Consider the following 25,030-nt stretch of genomic DNA (forward strand, 5'->3'; position numbering starts at 1 on the left):
GCACTGGAGTGTGTGTGCACTGGAGTGTGTGTGCACGTGCTTGTGTGTGTGGTACGGGGACAGGCCTATTGAGACTCAGCTGCTCAGGGTGATCCTATTCTACTCCGACTTAACCGTGAACATGGACACGGACATGCCAGGCTTCCCAAGCCTCCCTTTAGTAACAAACAATGATGAATTTGATATTCACTTCCTGAGCAGCTCTGGCACAAAGAGCTAGCCTCATTCACACCTGGAGAAGCAGGAGATCATCTGGTTCATGAGCTGAAGCTTAGGCGTCTTGTGAAGCTCTGGGCCATGTCCACCTCTGGTTTCTCCGAGCCCCGGGGGTTATCACATGCTGTGAAAGGCCAGTGCCCAATTCCAGCTCAGGATTAAAGAAATGCTTTCAGTTGATTCAACACGATTTGCTAGTTGGAAGCGTGACCTCCCATGGGTATGTCAGCTTGAAGGGGGCCGTGAGAGCTCCCTGGGACGTCGTCTCTGTGGCCAGACTTTGCCCAAACAGCCAAGTGCTGTTTGCTCTGCCTTGGCTCTGATTCCTGCAGGGAAGGCCCTTCACAGCTGCCCTGGCAGGCGTCTTGGGGCTCAGCTCTGCTCATCACAGGGTCTCCCGCGGTTCCTCCTAGACCACCGTCATCCCTCTGGGCAGGTGCCCTTCCTGAGTCATCCCCAGGACTTCCTAATAAGAGGAATGAGGAGGGTCTGTGATGCCCTTGAGAGGCGGGCATGGCCAGGTTCATGCACTCCACAAGGTCAGGCTCTCCCACTCTGCACCCTTCACATGCGCTCTCTGAAAATGTGTGCCCCATGGGACTACATGGCACTGTCTGCAGACCCTGTCTGTTCCCAGCAGACACCTCCTCCAGGCGCTCTTCTGGGACTGCGTGCACGGCTTTTAGGCTGATGGCTGCTCCCACCTGGAACGTCATCCTGAATATTCAGTCTTGGCAGAATGTGAAGTCATCTCTGAGACTCTGGTTAAGGAGAAGGTATGACAAGCTGGATCCTAAGGTTTTCATTGTTGCATTTTTTATTATTATGCATTTATTTGTGAAATCTACTCACAATGATTTGATGAGCGTGCAGATAATGCTTTCCCCTTCTTTCCCCTTGCTGGGACTCCTGCTCAAAGGATTCTCACGCCCCCCCCCCGCCCCCGTCTTAAAGTTCATATACAAATACAGGTGCCCTGACCTCTACCCTAAAATTCTGTTGCTGAGGCAGTGGGAGTGTGGATTGGAAAAGAATTTCCAGACACAGAGCTTTTCAGAAGGGAGCGAGTTTATTAAGAACAAAGAGCAGAGATAACGTGGGCACTGCGAGCACAGCACACTGACCTCCTGACAAAGCAAGGAAACTGACAGCTTTTGTGAGTTAAGAGCCAACTTTTATAGCCTCAAGACAAAGACAATTCCTGCTGGAAGGGGATTAGGTGATCAGTCAGGGTGTGACCGGTTGAGAACTGGGGTGGGCATCTCTGTCTAACACGGCAGTCAGGAAGCCTGGTGATTATGATCATGGGGTCTTTCGGCAATGGTTACAAAGGGGCTCAGGCAGCTCCGGAGGTTCTGAGCTCCGCTTCTGCGGCCTTGGGGCAAGGTCTCGCACCTGAGGCCCTGGGGGCAGGACTCAGCATCTATTATTGCCTCCTTTTCAGTTCTCCTTCTTGGCCGTTTCTTCACATCCATGACTTCAGGCAACATCCAAGAACAAAGATAACAGGTTTTAATCTTTTTATTGTTGTTGTTTTAAAAGATGTGAAGACTGCATGTTTACACAGTGAGGGGGTCAAGTCCAGACTGAGAAAGAGAGGGTGACTACAGTAAAGAGAGAGGAGAACTGTTGGGTCAGCTTTGAGAAGGATGAACTCGGCAGAGAGGGGAGCAGGAAGGAAGGGGAGGAGAGAGAGTGAGAATCAAGATACACTTACAAGCGAGGAGACAGGAGACAGCCTTTCCCAGGAGCAGAATGAAGGCCACTGGTTTGAGAGCAAGACCCCTGGGGATGGATGCAGGGAGGTAGCTAAGGAAAGAACACCGTTTACAGCAGCCGGTGGGAGGAGTCTTCTGGAAACGCCGAGTTTGGTATGTTAAGATTACATAGATTACCGAGCAGCACTTGGGGGAGGCGGGCTTTGGATGGCGTGAGTTGCCAGTGCGACAGGAACACTTTGGAGCTCCAGGTAGGATGTGTCAGTTGTGGTCACCTGGGTGACACACAGCTCTAACCCCACCCAAGGTGGGGGCAGGCGTGTCACACGTTTTCTCTGTAACCTTGTTTCGCATCGAAGCTCTCCCAGCCCATTCGCCCAACTGTCTGCGTGATGGTCCTGTTGAGTTTCCCCGTTTTTGTCAGTTCAGCGAGTCCCACTGCTTGGTGAACAAGCCTTGAGGGGCATTGCCACGGTGATTTCCTTCCTCACCAAGTGACTCCCGGTTTTGCAAGAACATTTGTATTTAATGATGCTCCGGGAGATCCAAGTTCCTCCACTTCTTGGGGAAGAAAGGCTAAAAATAGAGATACTTTAGAAACGTGAGTATAAATGGAACTCTCTGCCTAAATTAAACCCAGATATATTTCCGACCTACATTACAGTTTGTCACACTGCGGTTTTAAACTCCCATCTTTTCCTTCCTGCCCTTCTCTGCCATCACTGCCTATGCCATTGTGTTAACATATAAGCCCACCCTTAAACGTGAGAAGAGCATTCGCACTGATACTTCAGTGAGTGGATCAGAAGACATGAAGAAATCGCCCCGAATTTCTCATCTGAAGCCCAGATTTGGGGTTACATCCAGGTTTTTCTGAACTCTGATCTCTGTTTGGGCATTCACGGGTTAGGGCCTGCACTCCACGTGTGTCTTGCTTTTAGTTCGTGCTGACGCTTAAATGAGAGTATTTATTTTGCTCTTAATCAAAGGAATTAAATGCTGTGATCAAACTATTAGGAGCATCCACAGGAGATCGGTTCCTGGTGGGCTGTTCCTGCCAGCTGATTCCCACTGTCTCTGGCCCTTGGCGTGTGCCCCCTGCCTGCAGTCAGTGTACCGAGGGCAGGTCTTCCACGTGGGAGGAGTTTCGTCACGACCCTCTCCTGGCCCTGTGACAGCAGAGGCCGTGTATCTGGGTCTGTGTTTCCCTTTAGAAGAATTGCAAGGCTGCCGCTCACCTTGTTTCTGGGCTCCTTCTTCATTAATCCCTGTGACTTGGCAAGTAATAGCTCTGTATTATATTCTTTGGAAAATTAGTCGTGGTATTCAAAATCTCATGTAGAAAGGCAAGAGGCAGGTGTGTGCGCCAGACAGTAGCATCTGGGAGTGTGCGTGTGTGTGTGTGTGTGTGTATGTGAGACAGACAGACAGAGACAGACAGAGAGGCAACAACCTGATGTTAACACCCCTGGGGAGTCACTGCTGAGGAGAGCAATGCTCACGCACCTCCCCACAGCGCCCCAGGCATCAGCGGGCCTCCCTCCTGCCCCCCACCCCTGGCGAAGAGCAGACTAGGGTCTTAGGAGTTGTCCCTCGGGAGACCCACGGCCTTGCCTGGCTCTCTCCATGGCCAGCACGCTGTCAAAACCAACCACTCCGTCTTCACAGGGAAGCACAGCATGTGCTTTTATGTGGGAGTTTATTTTCCAGCAGATAGGACTTGGCTCTGTGCCTCTCCAGAGGAAGAGGGAAACAAAAATCACTTTTGGGGGGATTTTTTAAAAAAAAGCTGCAGGCCATGTGGATTGAGAGAAGCTGCCTGGTCCTTGACTGAAAGCAGAAGGAGGAAACCCTCCACTCCCTGGACCTGCCTGGTGACCCTGAGCCCCAGCTTCAAAGACTGAGGTGGGATGGCGAGGGGGCGGGGGTGGGGGTGGAAGGATGGGGAAGGGAACCTGAGCTCCCAGCAACCCCTGCTGTCCCCCCGCGCCATCACGGGGTGATGGTTCTGCCTCTGGGTTTCCAGGCAGACTTGTCCAAGGCCTCTGAGAAGTTCTACCTGTCAGTTATTCAGTGAGACCTAAGAATCCTCTGGGAGGTGGGGGGCTGATTACGGGGGAAAGAGCATATCCTAAATCAACCAGCCTTTCAGAAGCAGCAACCTAGGTCTGAATGCAGAGGAGAACATGGGTCAGAGGAGGCTGGGGGCTGGAGCCCGGGGCTCCGGAAGCGCCCTGATTTGGGCTCACCCCCAGGACCACTCCAAGCTGCTCGGGCTTGGAGCAGCTGAGGGCACAGCACCCTGATGCTCAGGGGAAGGTGGGGTTTGAAGCAAGCAGCCCCACGCCGCGTTCTGCCTGCTGGGGCCTGTGCTGTCTCGGGCAAGCTCCTCCCCTTTGTGGTCCTCGGATTCCACGTGCCATCCGGGAATAACACGGCCCGCCTGGCAGTGTCCTGATAAGCGGCAACATCACGGGTAAGCGTGAGCCCCATGCTGGCGCCCAGGCAGGGGAGTGGACACTTTGATGGCAGTGCTGATCACATCCTCTCAAACTGGATTATCTCATCTTCCTCAGAATGTGGACTTTTGGAGGTTTATTTTTGAGAATGGAAAGGAGAGGAATTGGGGAGGAACCGATCTTGAATTGCACGGGCAATGGTACAGTGGATGAAGTCACGGGCCGGAAGTCCAAGTCACCTGGACTCTCACTGCCACTAGCTGGGGGTGCGGGTCATAGCCGGGCCTCCTTCAGCTTCCCCAGGACCAGAGTGAGAGCTTTAATCTAAACGGTCTTTTATTATGGACACTGATTTAGAGCAAGGGTGCCGAACCAAGGTAGATTTTGCTACCCAGAGGCACCTAGTCATTTTTGGCGACATTTTCAGCTGTCACCACTGGAGGATGCTACTGGCATAGAGTGAGTGATAAAGGGTGCTATTAAGCATCTTAAAAAGCACAGGTCGCCCCTATGACCTGCATGCGTGCATGGCAAGTCGCCTCAGTCGTGTCTGACTCTTTGCAACCCCATTGACTCTTTGCAGCCCTCCAGGCTCCTTGGTCCATGGCTGTTCCCCAGGCAAGAATGCTGGACTGGGTTGCCATGCCCTCCTCCAGAGGATCTTCCCAACCCAGGGATCGAACCTATGCCTCCTGGGAAGCCCACGACAGAGAATTATCCAACCCCAAGTGTCAGAGCCACCAAGGTTGATTAGATGAAGTAAAGGAAATAAGTGTGTGTGTGTGTGTGTACAGAAAACTTACTCCAGGATGGTCCAGTGGTTAAGAATCTTTGCTTCCACTGCAGGGGGCACAGGCTTGACCCCTGGCTGGGGAAGTAAGATCCTCATGCAACTGTGTAGTCAAAAAAGGAAAATTAAAAAAGAATGGAAAATTGCTCCAAGCATAGGCATGTCTTAGAAGTTTTGGAGCTTATCCTTGACTTCCACAAAGCCAAGGAGATAAAGCTTATGCACATTTTTAAAATAGATATATTTTAGTACACCTTTCAGGAAAGAGTCTTATGAAATCTGGGTACGTATGAAATATGCTAAAATTTCAACCAAATGCATCACCTGCTTCAAAGGTAGCATGTTGTTCTTTGAAAGAAAGCATAATTTTATATTTAGTTTCAAGACTCTTTCCCACTTAGCCCACCTGGTTTGAATCTAGTTTATTTTCCCACGTAACAGATCATTCCTGGGAACAACTGACGTGAAAAGTGTTCGATATGTGCTCTCCCTCTCTCTCCCGTGGCTCCTCCTTGTCTTTATACCGCTGTGTAACTCAGTTGAGTAATAGTTAAGCTTCATCCAGATGGAAGGGTAGATCTCTACTAACAGAATGACCCACACATGCTACATAAAATCCATCTGGCCAAGACAAACGTGAAGCTTAGCTGTTCTTTAGGTAAAACATGTTTGGCTGTGGATACAAAGAAATGTCTTCGTAAGACATTTAACGAATGAACATAACCTGACCTCTCGTTTTCACTCCATTCCAGCTTATGCCACGTTTCGGACACAGATCAGTTGAGGATGACAGCCTGGCTGTCCTGCAGGATTCAGCTGGCCAGATGCTAAGGCCAGATGAGCGACCCCCACCTCTCTCTCTCTTTCCCCCCATCCCTCGCTCCCTCCCCGTTCCCCTTCCCTCCCTCACTTTCTCTCTCCTCACTTGGATTTAGTTTTATCACCTTTACAGGAATAGAAGTAATTCCCAGGAAGAAAAAAAAAAAAATCCAAGGAGACAGAGGTCAAGTTTGTGTTGTGTGTATACTTGGGTCCCTTCCAAAGAGTGTCTGGACTAAACTGGACCCTGAATTGTCCCTACAACTGACTTTAATGTCTACTAATCCACGTGAGGCTGACCTCCTGCTCATCCCAGAGCATATCACAGCCCAGGTCAGTCTTTCTAGACTTTTCAGGACTCGCTTTCCCGTTTAATCATTCCATCATTCTTAAATGCCTACCCTGTGGCAGGTGCTGCTATGAGATTTTCCATCCTAACCTATTACATCCACTCACCTATGTGACCTCAGTAATTCACTCAACCTCTCCATGTTCCAATCCCCTTATCTATAAGCACACAATGACACGGAAAATCATCCTTTTCTCAACGCACACGCTCCCTCTCACCGTACACGCCACGTCTTCACGTGAGTTCAGTCGCTCAGTCGTGTCTGACTCTGTGCGATCCCGTGGACCGTAGCCTGCCAGACTCCTCTGTCCATGGAGATTTTCCAGGCAAGAATACTAGAGTGGGTTGCCATTTCCTTTCTCCAAGGGATCTTCCCAACCCAGGGATCGAACTCACACCTCTTGAGTCTCCTGCATTGGCAGACGGATTCTTTACCACTAACACCACCTGGGACAATCGTGGATTTTCAGAGACCTGGACCAGGCTTACCCTGAGAGTCTGTGAACTTGCCTGCCTAATAGACAAGTCCAGTCTGTGCTGTCATCCTGGGTATTTTCACCAGTTTCCCTCCCACGAGCTCAGTTATGCGGGTTATGCCTCTCTGAGTACACTGTGACCTGGGGGTCTTGACTGTGTCCACATATTTTACATAATCATTCTGGAATTTAATTCAAAACTTCTTGGCAAGCTTATTGCTTTGCTTATTTTTTATACCCCTAACAAGGCTGCCAAGTTTTTGCTTGGAGTGAAATATGAGTTAGAGCTGATACACCAGAATGGTATTAATTATAGCGTCCCATATATAATTATAGTGCCCCATGTAGTAACGAAAAGCTGCGTTACAAAAATTACTAGTTAACCACATACAAATAGTGCTTGCTGTCAGCTTTTCATAGATAAAACTGGGGCTAAGTTGGGCCCCATTTGTCTTGAGCAGTGACAAAGCAGTGTTCAAAGCTGCTAAAAAGAACCGGTCATCCGAGAGGTTAATCTAGAGACGTGAAGAGTGAGGACCGTAAGTGTAGGTGCCCTGGATTTGAGGTCAGGTTTCTTATCGTGTCTGAAACACACTGCCTTTACATATTTGGAGAGTCAAGAAGAAAACACCACTTTATAATGCTGCTGGAGAAGAAGCTGGTTAAAATATTCCAAGCATATTGAGTTTTTTACACTATAAATAAATATGCTGTTTTTAAAATTTTCTCATCAAGTTACAATAGTTGCAGTGTAATGCAGTAAAGTAATATTTAGATTTTTCCCAGTGATCTAGGCTTTTGACTCCGTGGTGTTTTTGTTGTTGTTTGTTTTCCTTTTTAGAAAAGTTCCTTTGTAAAGAAAGTGATTCAAATTCTGGAAAGAAATAACGATTTCTTGGCAGGGACAAAGGAAAGACCCAAGGTGAGATTGTAATATAATAAAAGCTCAATTGAACCAGATCAGTATTGTCCCTGGAATTTAGGAAATTTATTTACAAAATGAAAACTCTTCCCATAATCTCAAAGGTATGTACATTTAATTTTTTGGTAAAAATGAATGAGTAAACAGAGTTTCATGAGCTCTTTTACAAAATTACTCAATGCGGGCTTTATTTCTTGCTCTCTCTTTAAAAACTCTGGTGGATTTGGCAAGCATGCGTCACATGAGACATTAACATAAAAAGCTTGAGAGAATTCCAGCAACTGCTAATCAACTTTGTAAATTTTTTCTAGATAGTAGTTTTGCCTTTTAAGGGCTATTGGTTTTATTAATCATCCCCAATTGCTAAGCTATTCCATCCTATGCCCAGTAGGAAGAACCCTGGTTTCATACAATGCTTTGCAGTCCCCAGGGGATGAGTTGAATTTATGGGTTCATGAGCAGACATGTGGAGCACGCACAGTAAGCTTCAGACTCACTGTCTTGATAGTCACTGGCTCATGTTCAAGAGTGAGGAGCTTGGGAAAGTTAAGAAACCTACTTGACTAACACAGATCTTATTTCTGTGTCATAAAGAAGAAGGACATGGCATTATTTCTTCTGCAAGGAAGAGTACTTTTTTCCTCCACAAAGTGGTTTCCCTACCAGGACCGTTTTCTTTCTTCTAGTACTTTCTGCCTCCACGTGAAGGTTTTTGGTGGCTACTATTTAGCAAACAGGGGACTTAATAACAGCCTCAGGAGGTTATGAAAGGGACCTGCCTTTTGCAAAGGAAATGGGTTAATATGAAGAGAAAACGGTCATGTTTTCCTTGGGTCGTCTCTGGTCTGTAGCTGCGGAGAATCTCTTCTGACCTGGAGTTCAGGGACATCCTGGAGTTCAGGGAACAGTCTTCACAGTCAGGAGAATTTGACTAGACTTCTTGCTGATTCTATTCCAGTCCCCAGCCTCTGACTCAGTCACTTGACTTCTCTTGCTTCTGCCATGTCTGTGCCCTCCCATCATTAAACCTGAGTTCTGGATGAGTGTTTCTGATCTTTGAAAAAGAGACGCTGATAAAACATTTATGAAGCACATTCTTCGGGAACAAGGGGTCTGCAAAGCTCTGCAATGGAACGTTATATCCTGTTTGACGCTCTCAGCCTTCCTGCTTACTTGGTGTCCTGGCGCCTGCTGTCTTGAGCTTATCCTGAGATTCCCGGCCCAAATCTTATACAGCTGGGCTCTTCCTTCTGTGACGATAGGCCCACAAGGGAAGCCTACGTCAGTGCTTGCCGAAGGGTGGTTCCAGGGCCGCTTGAGTCAGAGTCATGTGGGATGTCTATTAGATACTCAGAATTCTCTCCCTCACATCCCTACAGCATAATCCCCTGAATCATAGTCTCTGAAGATTACAGTCCAAGAACCAGCATTTAAACAAGCTGTTCAGCACGCTGAGATTAGAATGCACACCACAATATGAGCCTGAGATATAATATAATATAATATATAATTATATATTATATAATCTCGGGCTCATACTTGGATAATGGAAAGAGCAAGGGAATTCCAGAAAAACATCTACTTCTCTTTCATTGACTACCCTAAAACCTTTGACTGTGTGGATCACAACAAACTGTGGAAAATTCTTCAAGAGAGGAGAATAACAGACCACCTTACCTGCCTGCTGAGAAACCTGTATGCAGGTCAAGAAGCAAGAGTTAGTGCCGGACATGGGACAACAAACTGGTTCAAAATTGGGAAAGGAGTATGTCAAGGCTGTATATTGTCACCCTGCTTATTTAACTTATATGCAGAGTCATCAAGCAAAATGCTGGGCTGGATGAAGCACAATTTGGAATCAAGATTTCCAAGAGAAATACCAATAACCTCAGATATGCCGATAACACAGGTGACACCACCCTTATGGCAGAAAGCAAAGAGGAACTAAAGAACCTCTTGATAGGTGTGAAAGAGGAGAGTGAAAAAGTTGACTTGAAACTTAACATTAGAAAAACTAAGATCATGGCATCCCATCCCATCACTTCATGGCAAATAGAAGGGGAAAATGTGGAAGCAGTGACATTTTATTTTCTTGGGCTCCAAAATCACTTCGGACAGTAAATGCAGGCATGAAATTAAAGGACTCTCGCTCTTTGGAAGGAAACTATGACAAGCCTCAATGGCATATTAAAAAGCAGAGATATCACTTTGCCAATAAAGGTCCATATAGTCAAAGCTATGGTTTTTCCAGTAGTCATGTATGGATGTGAGAGTTGGACCATAAAGAAGGCTGAGTGCCAAAGAAATGTTTTTGAATTGTGGTGCTGGAGAAGATTCTTGAGAATCCCTTGGACAGCAAGGAGATCAAACCAGTCAATCCTACAGGAAATCAACCCTGAATATTCATTGGAAGGACTGATGCTGAAGCTCCAATGTTCTGGCCACTTGATGCAAAGAGCCAATTCATTGGAAAAGACGTTAATGCTGAGAAAGATTGAAGGCAAAGGAGAAGTGGGCAGCAGAGGGTGAGATGGTTAGATAACATCACTAACGTGATGGACGTGAATCTGAGTAAACTTCAGGAGATAGTGAAGGACAGAGGAGCCTGGCGTGCTGCAGTCAATGGGGTCACAAAGAGTCGAACACGACTTAGCAACAAAGAATTACTAGCAGATCTTCACTAAAAGAAATTCTAAAGGAAGTTGTTTACAGCAAAGGATATTCATCATAGATGGAAACCCAGAAGTACAGAAAGAAATACAGAAGAACGGAAAGAGTGAATTATGTGAGCAAGTATAAATGGATGCTGAAGGTATAAAGCAATAGTAATATATGATGGGATTTAAAATATACTTGTGATTGAAACGCAGCGATGACACTGAATCTTCAGAAAATGAATGGAACTCTGAATTCTTAGCATTATCAGGGAATTAGTAAAAACAATAATTTAAATTAAATTGTATAAAGCAGGAATGCATATTTTAACTTTTGGGTTGCTGCTAAAGAAATAATAAAAAGAATTTGTAATCAACAAAAAATAGAGGGAAAAGCATAACAAAATATTTGACTGATTTTAAATCAAGAAAAAAAAAAAAGAAGGAAAATAACTTATCTACAGTCCACCTTCAAGGAACCCCATGCTGCCCTACAACAGTATATATATGTACTTCCATTTTTCCTGACCGGGAATTTGTGTTGACACACATATATTTTATTTCTTATGTGGTCTGATATGAATACGTTTTGGTTACTTTTGCTTTAAATAATCAGTTATCTTTTTAGAGATGTAACTGATGAACAAGCAAGCGCTGTTAGCATTCACCCATGTGGTGAGCTTCCTGACACTGTCACGCCTTTGCGTAGGTCCAGCTTTCATCAGGACCATCTTTTCCTTGCTTGAAGGACATCTTTAACATTTCTGTAGTGTGAGTTCTTTACGATGAATTCTTTCAATTTTAGTACATCTGGAAAGTGTCCTTATGTCTCCACGGTGGTTGAAAGATCTTTTCAGGGAGTAAAGAACTCTAAGTTGACAATTTTCTTTCAGGATTTGAAAGCGGCGTCTCTCCTGTAGTCTAGTTTACCCTGCGTCGGATAGAAAATCTCCTCCCATCTTTTTCTTTGTTCTTATGTACCTAAAGCACCTTTTTTCCCCCCGGCTGCCTTTAAGATTTACTTCTTGGAACTGTGAGTTCACAGTTTTCATCAAACTTGGAAACGCTTTGGTACTTCAGACGACTTTTCTGTCCCCTCCCCCCAGCTTCTCCGGAGACTCCAGTCAGATGTGTATTTGAGGACTTAACATTGTCCCACCATTCATTTATTTTAAAATTCTCCTTTCTCCTTGGCTTTCTTATCTATATATATGTATATATATATGTGTGTATATATATACATATATATATAATTTTCAGTGTTTAGATTCTCTGATTTTTCTTCTTCAAAGTCTAATCTTTTTATTACCAACCCCCATTGTATGTTTTATATAATTCCTAGTACTTTTTACCTCTAGAAGTTTGATTTGGGTGCTTTCTAATAAATTCTGTGTCTACAACACTCTCAGTCATTCCTGTGGGCTCTTGAACACGTGGTGTGCCGTCTGACCCTGGTTTGACTGTATCCGCGCCGTTTCTGACGGATTGACTTCTCCCCTCGTTGATGTTTCCGCTTCTCTGTGGACCTGCTGGATTTTGACTGGACGTCAGATGTGAATTCTGCCTTGAGTGACAGTTACTTTTGTGTTCCTGCAGTTTTGTGTGCTTGAAGGCAGTGAAAGCGGCAGGAGACAGCATGGGCTAGTCAGTACTTGCCTGTGAAAAAGGAACTAAATTGGGTCACTTGTAGCGATGTGGATGAACTTAGAGCCTGTTGTACAGAGTGAAGTAAGTCAGAAAGAGAAGAGCAAACATCACACACTAATGTGTATATATATAGAGAGAGAGAATCTAAGAAAATGGTGCTGGTACTGATGACCCTACGTGCAGGGCAGAGACACAGACACAGAGGACGTATTGCGGACACAGGGGAAGGGGAATGGGGGGCGCACTGGCGGGGCAGCGTTGATGTCTATACGCTGCCGTGTGGAAAAGACAGCCAGCAGGAAGCTGCTGTGCAACAGAGAGCTCAGCTCCGTGCGCCGGGATGACCTAGAGGGCTGGGAGGGGGGATTTGGAGGGAGTGGCTATGTAGCTGGTTTATTGATGTCGTTTGTACAGCAGAAACTAACAGACCATCGGAAAACAATTATCCTTCAGTTAAAAGAATTAAAAAAAAAAAACAAACCTGACTTGTAAGCTGATCCAGGTGGGATCAGGAGCGTGTTCAGTGTCCAGGTGCTTAGCCGCGGCCCTTCCTAGGCGTCTGGTGGATGTTCCGTGACCCTGAGACGTTGTACTCTGGCTGGCGGGCACAGGGGGGGCTCCTGTCCTCCCCAGTCCTGCTGGGTCCCTTAGCCCTTCTTTCCAGTAGTTTGCTCACACACGGGCCGGTCACTGCTCCCCGAGAGCCGACCCTCCATCCTGTGAGCTCCGTGCACCGTGGTTTCCGTGCACAGCTGTCCCCTCTTTCCGGGCTCACCAGGCCCCTCCCTGGGCCTCACACTGCCTGTAGACAGTGAGCTGAGAGACGGTTCACAGGGACCAGTGCCCGGCCTCTCACAGGGTTCTGCCCTTTGCTGCCTCACGTCCAGTGTTCTAACATCGCTGTTTATTTTCTGCAATAACCCATAAGGAAAAGAATCTAAGAATAGACACATGTAACCGAGTCACTCTGTGCACAGCTGAAGCTAACATACCACGTTGTAAATCAGCTCCACTCCAATCTGAAGTAAAAAATAAACTTGTTTAATATTGTATGTCAGTCCTTTTTTTTCTCCTTGGCCTAGAGAGTTAATCCAGGTCTTGTTATTTCATCTAGACTGAAAGTAGAAATCTCACCATAAATAATTTGTTAAATAAAGGAAAACTGGGGCAAGTGTTTGCAATATACCACTGTAACAGAAGAATAAGGTTAATATTCTTCTTGTTAAACAAGCTTTTGGGACCATGACAGCATATTTAATCATAAAAAGAAGCTAAAAACATAGTGTTTATAAATGGTCTTTTGAGAGAGGTTGAAATGCAAATGGCCAAAGGGCAGAAAGAAAAATGCTCCACCTCAATGATGTTTCAGTAAATAAAATGTACACATAAATGAGATCCTGTTTTTCTCCATCTCACCATAGCAATGAATGTGCTGACACCTGCTGTTGAAGAAAAGTGAAAGTCGCTCAGTCATGTACGACCCTTTGCAGCCCCATGGATGGTAGCCTGCCAGGGTCCTCTGTCCATGGGGTACTCCGGGCAAGAATAGTGGAGTGGCTTTCCATTCCTTTCTCCAGGAAACTGAAAGTGAAAGTCGCTCAGTCATGTCTGACTCTGCGGCCCCATAGACTGTATTCTCCAGGCCAGAATACTGCAGTGGGTAGCTTTTCCCTCCTCCAGGGGATCTTCCCAACCCAGGGATCAAACCCAGGCCTCCCACATTGCAGGCGGATTCTTTACCAGCTGAGTCACCAGGGAAGCTCAAGAATATTGGAGTGGGTAGCCTGTCCCTTCTCCAGGGGATCTTGCCGACCCGGGGAATCCAGCCAGGATCTCCTGCATTGCAGGTGGATTCTCTAGCAGCTGAGCTATCAGGAAAGCTGTTGATGAGGAAAGAGGCAATCTTCCACGATGCTCAGGAGAGGGTGACGCGGTACCCTTTCAGTTATACATGCATTCATAGCCAGATATATATACATACACACGCACATATTCGGTGCTACGCATATGTACATACACACACACATATATTTGGTCATAAATGTGTATATGTTTTAAGTTTTAAAATGTGATTTCCCATTGGTCTAGTTTTTGCTACTGGAATTTCTTCTAATGAAAAGAAAACCAAGTTCACATTACAAGGATGACATTAAAACTTTGTAGATAAAAACCAATTTTGAAATTCTCTTGTCCACAAGTAATATTTTCAATAAACAAAGTGTGGTATATCCACAAAACAAGATACTACGCTGCTACTAAAATAAACATGCCTATATAGTTTTTTTTTTAACATGGAAAATTTTGTTATATAATAATGGATGAGAAGACCAACATTCAAACAAAACTGTGACATGATCCCATTCATAAAAATGTGTGTGTCTGTGTATCACTGTGTCTGACTGTATATGTGAGTGTGATTGTGCATGGGTGTGAGTGGATACACATGTCTAAACGAGTGTGTGTGTATGGGTGTGATGTTTATTGTGTGTGAGAATACATATGAGAATATGAGAGTGCATGTATTTTAAGATGTGTTTTATCCTCTTTATTCTTTGTCTTTATTTTTCAAAATGTTTTTATAATGAGCATGCATTTCTTTCTAATCAGAGATAACCATAAAATCTTCCTCAGGGAGAAAATTATGTTTGTACACACAGCACACTGTACTTGTAAGGAGGCCTAAGCTTAGTAGTTCAGTGGAAATATAACCTTGGAGAAGGATGGGGTTGTCTTAGCTCCTAATTTTGAGAACAAAGTGCTGGTTCCAGAAAGGTTAGATGCACAAGTCAGTGCAGATCATTAGAGAACAAAAGCTTATGTTTGGAGAAGGAACAAAGTTCTTGATCTCAGAGGATGCAAACAGCCCTGTCTGAGCATCTGCCCTCCCCACTCCACCTCGTCGTCTAAGAGAACTCCAGAGAAACTTTTTTATTTTTTTGGACATTGCTTCCAATGTCCAAAAGGTCCAAGGCTTCCCAGGTGGTGCTCGTGGTAAGGAACCTACCTGCAATGCTGGAGACATAAGAGATGTGGTTTAATCCCTGGGTTGGGAAGATGCACTAGAGGAGGGAATGGCAACCCGCTCCACTATTCTTGCCTGGAGAATCCCACGGACAGAGGAGCCTGACCAGCTACGATCCAGGTCACAAAGAGTGGGACAGGACTGAAGCACCTTAGCAAGCGGCATGCAGGTCCAATTCAAACCCTCACTATGGGGCTGGCGAGCTGTGCACCCTGGCTCTGGGTCTCCATGAGCTCTGATGAGACAGCGTGTATTAAGCGCACAGCGTGGCCCCTGATCTCAGTCACCAGGCACCATGACCACTAGTTATAGCGTAAGACTGCAGGCAGTGACCCCTGCATCAGCAGGCTTTCCACGATCTGAGGTTTGTCTGGTTTCTATCAGCAGGACTGCTGCCTTGCCAATTGTGGTTCCTGTGGTAGGAGGTATGAACATGTGCTCCAGCTGAAAGAATTAGGGCAGGGAGTTTCTACTCCCCTCCCCAGAGTTTCTGATTCTCCTTCTCCCAAAGTTGTCAGAGCTGATGGTGTCAGGGGGACAGAGAACCGTGCTTGTATGGCACACCACCTCTCCTCCGGGCACACCACCTCTCCTCCGAACACCCCACACAGTGGGGCGTGACTCAGCATGTTGCTGGGTTCTTCCGTGCAACGAGGATTCCTTAATCAACACTTTATCTCGCCATGTTCCTGGCCCGCCCATCCATCTTTTCACTTCATTATCGAAGGGATTTTCCTGGTAATTTTGTCAGAGAGTTATTTTCCTCCCTGCTCTCCAAACAGCTGGAAAGTCCAAAAGTCAATCTACCGATAAACCAAATAGTTGATAAAGTCTTTACCCATCAGCGGCTCCCAGTTTTCTATATAATAGAGGCTAGTTCTGGTGGAAGAATGCAAGACTGGACAGGGGCTCCCTTCGAAGTCGTGAGCACATTGTCTTTACCAGGACTGCAGGCTTACCACGGTTGCCTGGGTGCAGGCATTTGAGCGGGTCGAGCAGGGCCATCTGTCTCTTTCACTCTCTCTCTGCTGCAGCTCACTGTGGTGCAGAGGATCAGCTTAGGGCAGGGAAGACAAAAGCTGGTCAGAAGGCAAGCACGGGTTGTTTAGGACCCACCAAAGGAGAGTTTTTGGGTGCATTTTGGTACTGTGCCTGTTCAGCAGAAGTCCTTGATCTCACACACATGGTGTCTCATTAAGACGGATAAATATGGGCAGCGCTCTCCCTGATGTTCTGTGAGGTTAACACGATGGCGCATCTGTCAGGGCCCGAACACAGAGCGAGCCGAGTGCGAATCACGCCCAGGACATCATGCCTAGCAGTGTTCAGCTCCTCTGTGTCGAGTCTCACAGTCCTGAGCCACGGAGGGGGCTGTGATTCCACAAACACTGTCCTGATAATTCCTCCCAGAGCCCCCATGAGGAGCACGGATGGCGAACATCACTGTCCTCATCGCTCCAGACAGGAAACAGGTGTCAGTCTTTCAACTGGTAGTCTCACTTCCATATCCCAGCGTACAGATGGGGAGACCACCCAGGACCTGGGACACCCCCCTACTTCCCGCCCCACACCCCACTCCCCCACCACCCATCTGCTGGGATCACAGGTGGGTGAGGAGACCCTGGGCCATCCTGCTGAAGTCAGGTGTAGGCTAAGAGACGGTCTCCTTTTCGGGGCAACACAGCCATGGTCTCAGTCACACAGCAATTTATTTGGCAAAGATGCCATGAAGGTAATCTATAGACAGTGAGGAGTCAGGGAGAAAAATGGTCAATAAACAGCCACCACAAACTCTTCCCATCTTTGACTTTGGGGAGAACAGCAACCAGCCTTTCCGAGCTGCTCCTGCCCCTGGAATCGTGATGAAAGCATTTCTGCATCTTCTCTTGGCAGCGACGTCTATTATGGAGCATCTGCCAGGGAGGCTTTCCTCCCCTGTTAGTTTATCCTTGGGAGCAATAAATGCAATGAGATTATGTTAATGTCTTTACTGGATGAAGAAACCTTTCTTAAAAGCCAAAAACTAAATATCTAATGAACCCTGAGAAGGATGGATAAAGGTAATTTTCTATAGATTCTTCAGATTACCATGTATCTCTCCCATTTTATGAAAAGATTTACAGCAGATTATGATTAATTTATTGCAGAATCATTCCAGGCAAAAACTAAAACAAAGTGCAGGGAGGACAGGATGTAATTCACTGACTGCGGATGGTGCAATCGTAAAGAACCCACCTGCCAGGGCAGGGGACGCAGGAGACGCCGGTTTGATCCCTATTTGGAGGAGACCCCCTGGAGAAGGGAATGGCACCTCACTCCAGTATTCCTGCCTGGAGAATCCCATGGACAGAGGAGCCTGGCGAGGCACGAGTCTACATGACTGAGAGACTGAGCGCACAACACGCACACGGAGAGGACAGGAGTCTAATTTACTGACCGCAGTGTGAAAAGAAAACAGATTCTGACGCTAAGCTCTTCTGACACAGAGGTTCTCTGATTCAGGATTAGCAAAGCCGCCAAGCAAAGGCTGGGCAGGGGCTTTCCGCAGGGGTGATGGGGACCTCCGAGCAAGACGGTCTTTTCTGTTTTGAAACAGAGGGGGCAGGTGCCTCCCGCCGTGGGTGGAAACAAAAGCCAGAGCAGCCCTGGGCGGACCCGCTGCCTGCCAGCTGAGCAGAGTCATCCCGAGGACAAAGCACACTGTGAGCATTAAGACAAGTTTTTGGATGAGGAGGTGGAAGGAGAGAGAGAAGGTACTCCTCACTGAAAATTCCACGGAGGTTATCCCTAAATCAGAGGTGCGGGGTCGGGGGGAGAGGCACCCACGGGCAGGCGGAGAAGGCTCTTCTCAGCGTGAACAGTGTCAGAAGCGCTGCTGACGGTAGATTACATCTGAGCACAACCTGGCCTTCAGGGTGCGTGAGCCGGGGTGCCCGGTGCAAGGTCAGGACTTGCACCCAGGATTCGTTGGTAAGGAAGCCTGATCACCCCACACCACAGAGTCCAGGAACCCCTCTGGGCAGGCTGTGTGAGCCGAGCCCTGGGGCGTGACTCAGAGGGTCAGCCTTGGCTGCAGGGCTGAAGGTTTTAGTCTCTGGGCCCTAAGGAGCCGTGTGTCGGGGCAGGCGACCTGATTTCTTGGTGAGTTGGGACCCTCGTCTGCGACAGGGTCCCCAGCCTTGTTGTAAAGGGCAGTCACATGTGAACACGCTGAGAAGAGGGCCTGGCAGTCCTGAGCACTGCGGAGACGTTGGCTCTTCCTGCTGTTGCCATGATGATCCGCTTGTCAGGAGCGCACACCCTGCAGGCCCGGCTTTTGCTGTCTGCATCCTCTATGACCTTGGTCAGGTTAACCTCTCCGAGCTTCTCCATCTGGATGCCTTGGTCTGAGATGCTCTGTGCTGTCTGCCCTGTACTCTCCGCCCGCCCATGAGTGCAGACGATCCTGGAGAGGAGGCTGTCTCTCTCCGAGGCTGTTACTCTATCACCACCCCCCAGAGTGAGACCAGCATGGACAGGGAAACGAGTTGTGAGGTTACCGCACAGACACTGAGTATCAGTACCCACAGGTGTACTGACTGCAGGTGTACTGAGCATCAGTACCCACAGGAACTCAGGTGCTTTCTCCAGCCCAAGGAAGCCTTGCCTTCCCTCCTGTGACCTCCCTCATCACTGCAGCCCAAGGAGCTCAAAAGCCACCATCAACTTCTCTGGGTGATGCCAGGTAGACCAGATGATCCCTTCCACAATGACAGCTTCTTTCCATCCCAAATATTTCACCAGAGCAATCTGGCTATCCGTCCTGCTCATGGGGGATTTTGGGGGGTGGAAAAGCAGACGTCAGCTCAGCCTCAGACCTCTGTGTCCATTCAGTATCCTCCTCTCTTCCTGCCTACACTCAATCCGTGATTAACAGGATGTTTTCTCCCTCTGCTCCAGACTCCGGCTGACGTAAGCAGTCTGCTCCTGGTTGATGAACTCCTTTCTGTTCTGCTCGCTAACCTTGATGTCATTCCCCTCTTCCTTCATTGTAGGTGATCCCACTCATCCAGGCGGCCATCCCCCACCGCGCCTGCAGGTCGGGCACACAAGGGTGGGATCAATAAGTGATAAGTGTTATCATAAAATGATTTCAGCAGAAAGTAGTTCTCGCAGGCCAGAAAGTTGTGTGAAGAGCCAAGAAGAGCCAATAAACTAAAGTTCACCAAAAGGCATCTTGTCTCGTATTGGATTCCACGTCAGGTAGAGAGAGGATACGGTTTGATCAGAGGTCCCACCCTGGGATTCTGCCTCTAGTTACTCATGAGATGCATGACTTTCTTAGGCTCCATCTCCTCATTTGAAACAGGAAGGACACTGGCAGCTCAGTGGTGGAGAGTCTGCCTGCCAATGCAGGAGACACGGGCTCAGTCCCAGGTCTGGGAGGATGACATGCTGTGGAGCATCGAAATCCATGGGCCGCAAGTGCCGAGCCCGCGCCGCAGGGCCCTGGAGCCGCAAGTGCCGAGCCCGCGCCGCAGGGCCCGGGAGCCACAATATTGAGCCTGTCTCTAGAGCCCGGGAGCCGCAGTGACTGAGCCAGGGAACACAGCTACCGAAGCCCTCATGCCCCCAGAGCCCGTGCTCTGCAACAAGAGACGCCTCCGCGATGAGAAACCCATGCACTGCAAGGAGAAAGCAGCCCCCACTCTCCTCACCTGAAGAGAAGCCTGAGCAGCAGTGAAAACCCAGCCTGGCCAAAAATAAGGGTGTATAAATAAAATTATTTAAAAAACGAAATGTGAAGGACAACGCAGCACCCTGGATCTGACATGATGAGAACTTCGGTCCCTGGGTCAGAGGAGGGCGCACTTGAGGTCGTCGGCCGGCCACTCCTGCTGCTTGGCCAGAGCCCCATGAAGTTACCTTACTTGATGTTGCACCTACTGGCAAAGATGAAGAGTTTCGTTTTGACTTTGGGAAACATAAACTATCGATTGCGGCTCCTTTGCCAGCCCTGAAGTGTGGCTCACGGTAGTTAAAAGGCCAGACAGAAGTAGCCACTCACATTGCATCCACTCTCAGGGGAGGGGTCTGAAGTGTTTACAGGAAGAGCCTACAGACCTTTCCTTGGTGTCACGGAGCAACTGAAGCCGCAAAGACGACGCCAGTGGCTCAGACAGCGTGAGAACACACAGCAGGCGAGGGGGCAGGTCGCAGGCGGGGCGCAGGCGCCTGGGGGCTGCGATGAGGGGGGTGGCAGGACACAGGCCTGCCTCGCCAGCAGAGGGTTGGTTCTGGGCCTCAGCAAACACCCACGGAGCACCTGTGTCTCAAAGACAGAGAATCAGATTCAGTGATCTGCTTCACCCAGGCATCGCTTTAACTCATGTATTGTAAGTCACTAACATATGAACACAAAGCAGTTTGGATAATCTTGACTCCAATTCCCGCAATACCTATTTATATATTACATCTAACAGGACCTTAAAACCCTAAAAAAATGAATTGCTGTGTATTGTTCTTCTAAGAAAATGGAACAATTTTTCCAATTTCTTGAGACAATCATTTGGTTTTTGTCCTTTAATCTATTCATGCTGGGAACAACATTTATAGACTTTCTAACATCAAATTCTACTTCAGTTCCTGTAATAAATGCCTTGTATACATATGAATTATCATTTTTAATACACTGCTGGATTCAGTTTGCTGATATTTTATTTAAAGGCTCTTCATGCAGTGTTCTGAAGTGAGTTTGTCGTGTATTTTTTTTCTTTTTGTGTTTGCTTTTTCCCCCTGTTCTGTTCTTGTTTTTGCTTGAGTATCAAGATAGTCAAGTCTTATAGAAGAGTTGGGGGATATTTTTCCTTTCCCTATGTTCTGGGAGAGTTTGTTTAAGATCAAGAGCTTGGTAGAACTCTCCTGTAATACTGCATTAGCCTGGAATTTTCTCTGCAGAAATATTTGCAACTATTACTTCATTTTATTCAGTAGGTCTTATGCTATTCAGACTTTTCTCTAGATTAAGTTTTGCCAAGTTATATTTTTCTAAAGTTTCTCCATTTTGTTCAAGTTTTCAGATTTGTTGATATAAAATTGTGTTTTATTTTAATATGTGTTGTATCTGCAGTTATGTCTAATTTAATTCCTAATATTCCTTATTTCAAGTTATTTTCTGAATCAATTTTACTACCTGTTTATATATTTTATTAACATTTTCAAAAAACAGCTCTGGCTCTGTTTTCTCATTGAATACATTCTTAATTGATTTCTACTTTTCTCTTTATTAATTCCTTACCTTTACTTTATTTGGGTTTATTCAGCAGTTTACTTTCTTTTTAAGTCAGATGTTTAGCTCATTTATATTCAGAGCTTTTTCTTTTTAATAAAAGAGTGTAGGTTTAAAATCTTCCCTTTAAGTGTGATTTTATTTGCATCTCACACATTTTAATGTAGTATGTTCATTATCATACATTGCTGAATATTTCTAAATTGTCATTATAATTTCATCTTTGCCCCATGAGTAATTTAAAAGTGAGTTTAATTTCGCGAGTGTGCAGAGACCTTTGACTTCCTGCTTTTCCTGTTGACCTCCAGCTTGATTCCACCCTGGTCACACAGCACGATCTAGACCATACAAACTGTACATAGTTTGCACAGTGTCGAGACTTGTTTTATGTCCTTGAGCATGGCCAAGTTTTGTAAATGTCCTGTGGGTTTTTAAGATCATGTGATTCTTTAATTCTGGGATGCAGAATTCTAAAAGTCCGTTAAAACAGACTGGTTAATGTTTGTATTTGTCAGGGTTTTCCAGGGAAACAAAACCGGTGGGAGATATATTGATACAGACGGAGAGACTGATTAAAGAACTTGGATCATGCTGTTATGCAGACGAAGTCCCAAGCTCTGTCGTCTGCAAGCTGGAGACCCGGGAAAGCCAGTGGTGCAGTTCAGTGTGAGCTCAAAGGCCGGACCTCCAGGGAAGCTGGTGGCACACGACCCTGAATCTGAAGGGCCAAGAACCAGGTACTCTGATGTCAGGATGCGGGCAGGAGGAGATGGACATCTCAGGTGAGAGGGGACAGAACTTGTTCCACCGCCTCCTTTTTGTTCTGGACTGGGTGATGCCTACCTGCATTAGTGAGGGTAGACCTTCTTTACTCCATCAACTGAATCAAATGCTAGTCTCTTCCATAAATACAGACACACCAGAAAGTGTGAAAGTAGAAAGACCAAAAAGTGTAAGCAGACAAAAGTGTGTGCTAGTCACTCAGTTGTGCCCGACTTTGCTTCCCCATGGACTGCAGCCTGCAAGGCTCCTCTACCCATGGAATTCTCCAGGCAAGAATACTGGAGTGGGTTGCCATTCCCTTCTCCAGGGGATCTTCTTGACCCAGGGATCAAACTCAGGTCTCCTGCCTTTCGGACAGATTCCTTACCAACTGAGCCACCAGGAAAGCTCAAAAAAAAAAAAAAAAAAAAAAAGCTAACCAAAAGAAGATTGGCAAAGAAGGATGCTGTATCAGTAGCAATTAAGATCAACTTTTAGGCAAAAAGCACTTTAGACAAAATCACTACAAAACGGTACCAAAAAAATCAGTTCAAAAAGAGAATTCAACAGCATAAAACCACTGTGAAGCTTTCGAATGTGCCTACCTATTTGAATTAGATATTAATACATGTACAAGAAAAAAATAAAACTCCACTCTCACAGTGCGATAGACCTTTCTTAATCATTATTGGGTCAAAAAGGGAATGATTACCGAAGATAAAGATTTGAATAAAACAACTGCGATGCTTAATGGGATGTCAACTACATGGGCTAAAGGGATGCCCAGATGGCTGGCGAAACATTATTCCTGGTGTGTCTGTGTTTATGGAAGAGACTAGCATTTTATTCAGAAATATTTCATGAACTGACCTACAGACCAATCCTAACACATTTTGCTTTTGACCCTGAATTCTCACCCACATAGGAGCTGCTGCTCTGGAGAACGTTGACTTGTTTTCAAGATTATTCTTGCTGTTGGTCCTCTCCCTCTGTTATACAATTAAAATTTTTACAGTTTAATTTTTCCAATTAAAAATTTTGGAGCTTTACAATTAAACTCCCTTCCCCAGTTCTTGCCTGGATACATGGAGTGTTGCTTACTTTGACCTGTTTCTACCAATGGGGCCCCATGACTCATTTTTGAAATTCCAGGAATTCACTATTCGTTCATTCCGCTGCCCTCTCTGATAATCTGGGTTCAGCTCAGGTCTCTTTATGGGGCCGTTACTTTTTTGCATGTGCTCAGTAACACAACCCCCAAGAAGACAGGCAAATGGTATGTGGATGCACACACACACACAGACACACACACACACAGACACACACACACACACATACTCTGAGTACAATCCATTCCCTCCTGCTGCCTAAATGCTACAGCATTTCCTGAGAAATCCCCAACAGGCTTTTCCACTGACCTGTCCTGCAGGTGTAATTGTTTTACAGAATCCATCCAACTCCCAAAACACCTTATGCAAGCCATGTGCTTCTTTCACTTGTTAAATCTTTCTATGCTGGTCTCTATTAGATCATAAACTCTGGAAACTATGCCTTCAAGTCCTTTGGAATCAGTGTATCAATGCAAGTTGGTCAATCGTTGATGCTTAGTGAATGCTTACATAGGTGAATCTCAGCTGCTCAGAGCCTCCAGCTAGAAAATCTTTAAAAGGCTGGCACAGTCTCAGGCATGTAAAGGAGCAGTGAGCTTTCCATAATTACAAGCTAAGCTTCACACCAGCTCAATAGTCTTCAAGCGTAGAGAGTGCTGTCTGAGTCTGTTGTATTATACAAGTGTTTTTTTACAAATGTACAGACTCTGTGTAGCATTTCATAAGTCATTGTTCTAAACTCTGTGTGCATAACCATTCAATATCTTATTCAACATACATAAAAGTAACCCTGATTAGTTACCAGGACCATGGTCTTCTGCCTTCTCCTCAAGAATAAGTACTTCCCATATTATGCAGAGTAGAATTTTAATGTAATATGTTAATACCCTTCTTTATATGCATTTAGCAACTTACTGTTTGAAAGCACTTGAATTTGTCTTTTAAATGAAATACCTCTGGTAATACATTGAGTCCTGATGTTATTACTTTCATTTCCTTTCCCCTCTCTTCTTGTGTTATATCTGAATTCCTTAATTCTTTCTCCTGTTATATAGCAAGTTTTAAATTTCTACCTGTAATAGAGTGTGTTAATTATTTCTAATGATATGTACCATCCCGAGATTGGTCAGCTAATTTGGTAGTCTTCATAAGAGGCACAATTTTTTAGTCTCCTTTTCACATTTTCACCTTTTAAATACTTTTTGATGGTTGTCTGCCCTGCACTGACGTCTTGCCTCTAAAGTGAGATAGAGTTCATTGTCATATTTGCTGAAGGGGAAATGTTTGTTCTTATCATGAATATGTTAGTATTTTAGGGGTTAGAATTGTAGATAACTTTAAAACAGTGTATTATTTTTAAATGTAATGACAGGCTGAGTTGGTATGCTTGCAGAGATCAAGAATCAGGTTTCTTTTTGTAGCTTATGACAATTTTATGTTTCCTATGTCTTTCTTAGGACTCCATCTTTTTTTAAAATCTCGGTGTACTGATCCACATTGGTTCGATCTCTGGGTTGGGAAGATGGTAGGAGAAGGAAATGGTAACCCACTCCAGTATTCCTGCCTGGAAAATCCCATGGACAGGGAAGACTGGTGTGCTACAGTCTGTAGGGTCCCAGAGAGTTGGACATGAATGAGCATGGACATGCTCACACACAGACACACAGACACAGACACAGACACACACACACAGATACACACACAGACACACACACACACAGACACAGACACACACAAACACAGACACACACACAGACACACATAGACACACTCATACACACAGACACACACACACAGACACACACATATACAGACACGC

Source organism: Oryx dammah, unplaced genomic scaffold (genome assembly GCF_014754425.2).
Source record: "Oryx dammah isolate SB20612 unplaced genomic scaffold, SCBI_Odam_1.1 HiC_scaffold_20, whole genome shotgun sequence".
Lineage (NCBI taxonomy): Eukaryota > Metazoa > Chordata > Mammalia > Artiodactyla > Bovidae > Oryx > Oryx dammah.